This window comes from Mastomys coucha, unplaced genomic scaffold (genome assembly GCF_008632895.1).
Source record: "Mastomys coucha isolate ucsf_1 unplaced genomic scaffold, UCSF_Mcou_1 pScaffold22, whole genome shotgun sequence".
Classification (NCBI taxonomy): Eukaryota; Metazoa; Chordata; class Mammalia; order Rodentia; family Muridae; genus Mastomys; species Mastomys coucha.
Genome location: NW_022196905.1, coordinates 196268304 through 196278051, shown reverse-complemented (window position 1 = coordinate 196278051; position 9748 = coordinate 196268304). Strand labels below are relative to the sequence as shown.

The 9748-nt window shown below is 37.6% G+C and overlaps 1 long non-coding RNA gene across 1 annotated transcript; it reads left to right on the top strand.

The window, feature by feature from the left end:
* Nucleotides 1-1067: 1067 nt before the first annotated feature.
* LOC116071409 lies at nucleotides 1068-8319 on the top strand. Its single transcript, XR_004110884.1, has 2 exons — nucleotides 1068-1176; nucleotides 8049-8319. It is a non-coding gene; the product is annotated as an uncharacterized LOC116071409 (long non-coding RNA).
* The last annotated feature ends 1429 nt before the right edge of the window (nucleotides 8320-9748 follow it).

Here is a 9748-nt window from a genome sequence, read left to right as displayed (position 1 = left end):
TTCAGAAATCCCTATCCACTCCCCCAAGATCCACATAGTGCTTTTCCACCATGAATAAAGTTGAACTGTCTCACTAAAGCTGTTCTAGAAGTTAATCCATAGGTATTCACACTGTCGGAACCCAGCTGCCTACTTCTGTTCCCCATGTCCTCTCAGGCCAGTGGCCAATAGCCCTCGAGAAGGCCATCATGTAATGGTTTGGTCAGGAATAAAGATACTCTAAACAGACACTGTTATAGTATCACTGAAGGCTCATTAAGGGCAAATTGTTTTATCCTGGACAAAAGAATAGAATGTATCTCTTCTGGATGGAGAGATGTCACTGTCTCATCCCTTCCCAGTCAGTCCAGACATAGCAGCAAACACTTGCCTAAGGGACCACCCCTTGGGAAGGTGGGTTCACTTTATGTCATGCTAAAAGGATATGAGGAATAAGTAGCCTGTGCATGGGGTGGCATACTTTTCCATCCCAGAATTCTCACCTCTGTTGTAGTTCCTATGAGCCACCACAAGGCTCTGTTGTGTCTGTTCAACAAAAGACAGATCTTCTGCTCTTTCTTTTTTAAAAGATGCTGGCCACTTTTTTGGGTACACTTAGATGTTTTCACTCTTTCTAGAATGTTTTCCTCCCTGTCATGAGACTGCTTGTTCATCATGTGGTTGACTTCTATGCTATCTTAACTCAAACAGCATGGCCTTCTCTCTTTCTTTTCTATGTTTTCCTTTCCAGATATTAACAGCTGGCCTGCCCTGTTTTTTTTTTTCTTTTAAACTCTTAATTTGTCCTCAACCTTGTCTTTGACTCCATTCTAAATTTTTAGAAAGACTTAGAGCTCGAAGAGAGGACCCTGATTTCTCCAGCATCATTTGTGCCCCTCCCTTTGCTAATGAGACAGGTAAAACAACCAGTCCCAAGAAACAGATTTCTCCAGAGAGCTCAGGTTCAGAGAACAAGAAGTTAGAAGCTGGGTATCAGCTAGAAAGGGGAGCTTGGCTCCCGGAAGGAGAGTTCATATGGCTCTTGTTGACATCAGAAGAGAGCCTCCGAATCCAGTGATGATGTCACCCCTAGGCAACAGGGACCTCTGCTCCTTCAAGATAGCAGAGTGGGACAGGAGCATATGGAAAGTGTGTGTAGCTGTTGGGGATTGTTCCTATGCCAGTTGAAAGGGACCGGTAAGGTCTATTAGTTTTGCCTGTTGATTGCTAGTATGAGAGGAAGGACCTGTGCCTAAACTACTTTTGTGTCTGACACTATAGCATAGCCAGCTCCTCTGGCCCCTTCATGTAGAATAGAACTGTTATCTCTATACCAATACATGTCAGGCTTTGACTTAATGCTCCACCTCCCTCACAGACACCTTTGAACTGATTGTATCGTTTCTCAATTGTTTCATGACTACTATTTGGTTACTGGTTTTGTCTTTCAAAGTTCTAGACTGCTTTGGTTCTGTTGAACTATGGGATGATTGCCTCATGTGCTGATGCTGAAGTATTTTTGGACAAATTTATAGTTCTGCTGAGCTATTTGGGCGTCTTCCATAAAATGGGAAAGCTGAAACTTATTGGTCTTTGGGGCTCCTTAAGCCATTGGGGGTTCTGTTGAATCATTTAAGACTGAGAAACAACTGTGTTGACAATAAGTTAAGTATGATTTGTGAAACCATGGAAAATATCTTGTTGCTTCCAGGGAGAATCCTAGATAACTAGTGTTTTATATATTTCTATGTGCCTGAAGTAGTATGTGACAAAATATAATCTGCTTTTAGAGTTCCTGAAAATAACTGAGTAGCAAACTAAACCTCTGTCAGTTTCATTTTAAAACTATTTTGCAGCAAAATTTTCCCAGTCTTTCTTAACTCTCTCTGTCTCTGTCTCCTCCTCTGTCTCTCTGTTTCTGTTTTGTCTCTGTCTTTCTCTCTTCCTCTCTTTGTATGTATGAGTGTGTGCATATTGTATGTGCACATGTATACATGTGCATGAACATGTGCTTGGAGGATGACTTTTGGACTGTATTAAAACATAAGAGCTATTTCTCATTTCCTTTTAAAAATGGTTAAAAGGCAGCAATGAAATCAGATAATTACAGATTTTTTAAGTCTTTTTTTATTAGATATTTTCTTTATTTACATGTCATATGATTTCTCATTTCCCAGTTTCCCCTCCAAAAAAACAACCTAAAAAACAACAACAAACTCCTGTTCCCTACCTCCTCCTCCTGCTCACCACCCCACCCTCTCCTGCTTCCTGGCCCTGGCATTTCCCTACACTGAACCTTCACAGGCCCAGGGGCCGCTCCTCCAGTTGATGACTGACTTGGCCATCCTCTACTATACACATGCTGCCAGAGCAATCAGTCCCACCATGTGTACTCCTTGGTTGATGGTTTAGTCCCTGGGAGCTCTGAGGGTACTAATTACTTCATATTGTTGTTCGTCCTAAGAGACTGCAAACCCTCTTTAGTTCTTTCTTTAACTCCTTCATTGGGGACCCTGTACTCAGTTCAATGGATGACTGTGAGCCTCTACTTCTATATTAGTTGGGTACTGTCAGAGCCTCTCAGGAGACAGCTATATCAGGCTGGAGTGCCCTTCCTTCAGTCTCTACTCCATAGTTAGTCTCTGCAACTCTTCCCATGGGTATTTTGTTCCCCCTTTTAAGAAGGAATGAAGTATCCACACTTTGGTCTTCCTTCTTCTTGAGTTTCTTGTGGTTTGTGGATTGTAAGGGCACATGCTCCACTATGTTCATAGCAGCCTTATTTATAATAGCCAGAAACTGGAAACAACCCAGATATCCCTCAACAGAGGAATGGATACAGAAATTGTGGTACATCTATACAATGGAGTACTACTCAGTTATTAAAAACAATGAATTTTTGAAATTCTTAGGGAAATGGGTGGATCTGGAAAATATCATCCTGAGTGAGGTAACCCAATCACAAAAGAACATACATGGTATGCACTCTCTGATAAGTGGTTATTAGCCCAGAAGTTCGGAATACTCGAAGTACAATCCACAAACCATAATTACAGATTTTGAGACTGAAGAAACATGGCTTGTCCAGGATTTTAAATGAGTCAGGTTACTTCGGATCTTCTTTCTTCTTGGTGGTAGAGTTTGAGTGTGGCACTTTCAAATGTTAATTCTGGAAATTAAAACCAAGGGAAAAAAATAGTGTTCCAGTATTTTAAAAAATGGATAGATTAAAAGGTGATTAAACCATTAAAGTGTGCTTTGTTTAATGCTGAGAAAAATTCTAAACTTCTTTTTGCTGTGTAAATTCAAGATGTATATAGAAAGTTAATTTTAGAATTGCTCTGTATGTAGAGAAGTTTTTCCATAATTTCTAAGCTCATATATATAAAATATAAACTCATTTTGTCAGTGATGACAAGTGCTAATTTTGCTATTGTCATAATTGCTAAAAGAATATTTCTGCTGTAAATAATATTAATCTATTTATTTTAATACCTAACTTAGTGTAGATAGACATTATTAAAGCTCTCAGGATTTTATGTTTTACTAAGAGAATTGTTTATCATTTTAATAAAAATGTTAATTAAAACAGTAATTTTTATTTTATATTGATTTTATCAGAATATTGGCTCCTTAGGAAACTGTATTCATAAAGTCAAGGTTCATTTATGACTGTTTAAATTCACGTCTCTTAACCATTTTTTACATAATTATTTTAATGTCATCTTTAGTACATTTAGTTTCCAGTGTTTCTGTGACTATACATATGTAGAGTTGTGTGTCTAAACATTAAATACCATACAAAGGTTTGCTTAGTTAAAGATATGTAAGTTTAATATATTTTATACAAAAGTATAATGGACAGTGAAATTCTTTTGACAATTCTGCTATTGTTAGGTAGTACTATTTAGATATCATTTGGAAAATCTGATTTGAATCTCTGAACTATAAATATTTATTTAAAGAAAATAATTATTTTGTAATTATATGCATGCTATTCATTTGTATATCAGAAAATGAATATTTTAGGATTACTAATACTGTTGCTTAAATTTGCAAGATATCCTAAATTAAATTTTTGGAGACAAGGCATCACTGCATAACCTTAGCTAGACTGGAGTTTGATTTGTATACCAGGCTAGCCTTGAATTCAAAGACATTCACTTGCTTCTGCCTCCCAAGTGTTGGGATTAAAGGGAACACCACCTTATCCATCTTAAATGTCTAAAAATTTAAATTTAATCTGCTATAAACATATTATTCTAATGAGCCAAATATTCTAAGTTCTACTTTAAAAGTAGAAGCTGAATTAATATGATGATGATGATAATAATGATGAGGATAAGGAGGAGGAGGAGGAGAAGGAGAAGGAGGAAGATGGTAGTAATAATAAAGGAGGTTTTTAGCTTTTCTGTGTAATACTAGGAGTTGCTGGCTCCTTTATATGTTAAATGTATTTATATCCCAATTGCATCATGTATCTTATAAGGAGTTAGGAAAATACTTATTCAAACTGGTATCTTAGTTTCTTTTCTAGGTTTTGTATTTGTGTATTTCTAATCATTTCATGATTGTTCTCTTTATGCAAAGATAACTCAAAATGCCTTAATACTGTATACTCCATGTTGTGACAACTAAAATGTGTCAGACACTGGTATCTATCTGTACTGGAGAGTTTCATGTCCACTTGATAAAAGCCAGTTACCAGAGAGGAGAAGAATTCAATTAAAAAAATTCCCCCATAAGATGGGACTGTAGGCAAGCCTGTAGGGCATTTCTTTAGTGATTTATGGGGGGTGGCCTAGCCTATTGCGGGTGGTGCTGTCTCTGGGTTTTTGGTTCTGGGTTCTATAAGAAAGCAGGCTGAGCAAGCCAGGAGAACCAAAAGAAGTCTTCATGACTTCTGCATCAGCTCCTGCCTTCAGGTTTCTGTCCTGGTTAAGTCCCTGTCTTGACTTCCTTTGATAATGAACTGTGATGTGGAATCATCAGCTGAACAAATGCTTTCCTCCCTAAGTTGCTGTGGTCATGGCATGTTTTATTGCATTAAAAGTAACCCTAACTAATATAACGTCTTAAAGAGTACATCTGCAAATAAGCAATTTAATTTTAAAAATATTTATACATGTGTATTAGCCCTTCTAAAAGTAACTAAAGTCAAGTCTTTATAGAGGATTGGTTTATATGCTCACCTGATGATACCTGAATGTGTTTTACCTTTGGCTTCTATTTGTATTCTGTTGATGAATTTTTTCTTTTTTTTCAGTCAGAGGCAAATTTTTACCTTAGTATTGAGAGTGGGAAAACATAATCCCCCTGACATTCTAGCAGGACCAAAATTATTCTAAATAGTCATGTTCTTCCGTGTTAAAATAATGTGCCTCAAGAAAAAAAAAAAATTTCCCCTAAGGATCTCTTCCTGGAAGAAGGAACATTCTGAAGACTAGTGTAAACCAGAGAAGAAACTTGTCTTAGGAAAGAGAGTTCACAGAACTGAGACAACTTGTCAGACATTTCCAGAAGAGACTGGGCCAGAGACAAGAATGATATTCAAGTCACACCTTGACAAGAGCTGCTTAATTATGCATTCCTGGTTTTATTTATTTAAGCCTAAACCTCATGAAAGGACCCCCCCCCCAATGGCTTGAAATACTTGATGTGCAAGGTATAAGGAGTCAAGAACAAAGATGTGTTTACAGGAATTGGCATGATCAGAGACTTGCTCTTGGCAGCTCCACAAGCTAGTCTCAGCTACTAGGTCTCAATAGGACAAGCAAGAGTGAAATGCAGATTTATCCAGTGTGACCACTTATGAAGAGAAAACAAAGCAGTTCTGTTAGCTACTTCCAACCCCAGTCATATACTGGGTTCTCACACCAGGGTTAGGTTTACATAAAAGGCAAGGGTTAGATTTACATAAGAGGCACATGTGAGCAGTCCTGATCAAGGTATGGTTCACTCATCACTGTTTCAGAGAGACTAGAAGTCTCCCCTGAAAGATGACCTAACAATTTTCAGAACTTTATGATATTTCTTCCTGGGAGATAAGTTTTTTTTTCCCTCTGGCTAGGTAGGCTTCAATCTTTTCCTTCTCCCAGCATGGAATTCCTACCTAAATTTCAATGTTTTACACATTAAAAAAATTATGCATATAGACGGTGTGTCCTCACATATGTCTTTGCATCTTGTGGTTGCTTGGTATCCATGGAGGCCAGAAGCAGGCATCAGATGCCTTAGAACTGAAATTACAGACAGTTGTGAGCCACCAGTGGGTTCTGGGAATTAACTTTGGTCCTCTGGAAAAGTATCAGTACTTTCAATTGCTGAGCCATTGCTACAGCCCAAATTCCAATTTCTCTATGACTTTTCTTTTAATCAATAATCTGATAGCCAGAGGGAGATATACAGCTTTTAAAAATATGTCTGTTCCTGCCAGGACAGTTACAATTAGATAGGCATGGATGATTGTGAGCCATTGCTGAGCTCTGAAGATCAACAGAAAGCCACTAACATGTTCTAACAGGGTTTTTAGCTGCTCCTCAGAATAGAGTGCTACACTGAAAAGAATAGTCTCGGATCAGAGAAAACAAAGGCAAGCAAGGTAAAATGTAACCCTGTTGAGTTAGAATAACATTACAGCAGAGCTATTAGGGGAAAGAGAATGATAAAAGAATCATTAGGAGTTTGGTTAAATGAGCAGTATTTTCTGTGTGTGATGTTGGGAATAGAATCCAGAGCATCATGCATGCTAGGGATCAAGATACACCTTGTACCATACATTTTACTTTTGACTGATGGTGAGACTAAAGGGTGGAAGTGAGGAAACTCTTAAGTTCAGGTCTCAGCAAACAGGTTGGCTATTAAAGTCCTTCACTAAGAAAGAGAAAAACAAGGAGAAAAGGTGGGTTTCAGATGTAAAGGCAATTTCCTTTTCAAGCATACTAAAATTAAAATGCCCAGAGACATACAAAATACATCCAGAAGGTACACAAGTCTCCCGCTCAACAAAGAAATACAGCCTGAGAGTTAAAGATCTATAACCACAGACAGACATACACAGTCATACACAGATAACATCCTGAGCACAGCAGACAGGAATAAAAGGAGGAAATAGTCAGGACTAACCCCCGGGGAAACATTTAACAAGCAAGAAGAGACAGCTCTAAAATGTGAGAGGAAATGAATTTAGGATAATTGAAATTAGTGTAAGAAAGAGGGGGATAGTCAATGGATGGTGAAGATTCTTTAGTAGATTCATCTAAAAACCAATTTTTTCCAGTGATTTCTATAAAAGCAAGTTCAGGGTCTAATGGAGAAGGTAGCTGGGTTACAATGACTTAAAGAAAGACTAATAAATGGGAAAGTTATTAAAATTGATATTTTAAAAATAACATAGTAAAAGAAGAATGGAGACAGAGAAGGAGCTGCCAATGTGTTCAGTAGGCAAAATTTCAAAATAGTAGATGATCAAGGGTGTTTTGGGTTTGTAAAAAAATATCCAGTAGAAATTAAATAGGTAAAAGTCAAATATTTTTACTTAAAATATGTTTTTCTAATGTGTGGCTAAAGTCAAGTGCTATTTTTATAAAGTTTCCATTGTTCATCAAATATTCAAGAAGATTTAAATTATATGTAATATTTATTTCACTTCATATTTTCATTAATATAAATCTGGTTTGGTTTTATTATTTGTAAGATGTTTGAAATTATACTTTCTGAAACATATCCATTTAGCAAAATCTTATTTCACAGCAAAATCTTTTCAACTTTCTGATTAATAATATCATTATGTTAAGGAGCCAGAGTGCAAGGCTATGCTAATGTCAGGCTCTGTATACATTAAATAAAATTGTGGTATGTATTAATGATATGCTACAGTAATGAGAACAAAATTAACCTTGGCAGAGTTCTGGCAAGGAAATGCGGAATATGTCCTCTACCACACACGTAGAACTGCATCAGGGTAATGAAGCACATCATTGTTGCACATAAGAATGGCCCAGAATGTTCTGTACTTAGACAGACCATGCCTCCAGTGGGACCAAAATGAATGCTTCATGATTCTCTAGGTCATACTAATACAGAATATCTGCAAGATCAGACCGGAGAGTCAAGGACCACCAATGATGAACTACAGAGGTGACAAATTCCACAGAAGTACACATTTGAGGAAGACTGGCTATTTCAGCATTTCCACTGAGCAATTCCCATGGGGGCTTCTGAACAGAAGAAGACAAATACAAGAGCTGAATTGTCACCTTTTGTCTATCCATTTTCCATTGCAACAGATGGAGTCATACAATTTCACTGCAGAGAATAAAATCAGAAATGAAATACCCTCGTAACAGAAACTCTTGTGATTGTTTCTATAGGGCTGTGAAGGAAAGGAAGTTCAATAGAGCGAGGAGAAACTGTAAGCCAGGACCACCACCTACTTAGTTAAGAAAGATTTATTAAAATACAGCTTCAGTAATTTATTTATGTACATCTTCAGGTTGTTTTAAAACTGCAGATACAGACAAGACTGAAATGTTGCTGCACAGACATTATGGCTTGCAAATATTTATCAGGCTCAGCAGAGACAAACAGAGTTTGGCAGTCCATTCTTATAAGAGGAAGTACAGTCCAAATAATTTTCCTTCCCACAGACTTATCTTTTTATACCATCAACTAATACACAGACACAAGAACAAATGCAAGTGGTTTGAATTATGGAGCTGGGAGAGATGGCTCAGTGGTTAGAATGCTTGCTATGCAAGCAAGAGGACCAGATGAGTTTTAATCCCTGGAATTTATGGAAATGCCAAATGGGAATGACAACTCCCCTGTAATTCCAGCCTTTTAAAACAGGGATAAGAGATTCCCCAAGGCAAGTTTGCTAGTGAGACTAGCTGCATAGGTGAGCTGTGGGTTTAGCTAGGAGACCTTGTCTCAAAAAATAAGGTACAAGAGTCAGGAAGATTCCCATTATCAACATTGGGCTTCCACACATATGTGTGTACCTATGTATAATGCACCCCACACAAATTCAAGTGTCCAGACACAGACACACATATACATACACAGACACAGACACAGAGACAGATGCACACACACACACACACACACACACACACAGAGAGAGAGAGAGAGAGAGAGAGAGAGAGAAACAAAGACACAGAGAGACAAAGAAAGACTAAAGTTTTGAATTATGTATTTATTATGCACATCTGAAAGCTCTATTCTTCCACTATGATCCTTTTCTATGATATGACTGTAAACTATTGAGAAGCAATGAGAAACAGAGAAAGGTGAAAGGCAACTAGTAAAGATGAAACATCTATTCATGAAGTCACTTGTGTTTGTAAAGGAAATACTATTTGAAAAAAATACTTTATTTCTTAAAGATTTATTTTATTTTATGCATATGTGTGTTTTGTCTGCATGAATGTGTGTGCATTATGTGTATGGCTGGTGCCTGTAGAGGTCAGAAGAAGGCATTTAATTCCCTGAAACTGGAGTTATGGATGATGGTTGTGAGCTGCCATGTGGCTGTTAGGAACGGAATCCAGATCCTCTGAAGAAGAGCAGCCAGTGTTCTTAATTCAGTCACCTCCTTATCTTGTATTTTCTCTCTCTCTCTCTCTCTCCTGTCTCATTCTGAGATGGCCTTTTGTTTGCCCCCTCCCCCAGCCGCTCCCAATAAATCTCTTGTATTAGATCTGTTGGGTGGTGTGATCTCTTTGACACACACCTTGGCCCCCAACCTGCCAAGGATACCTTTTTGTCA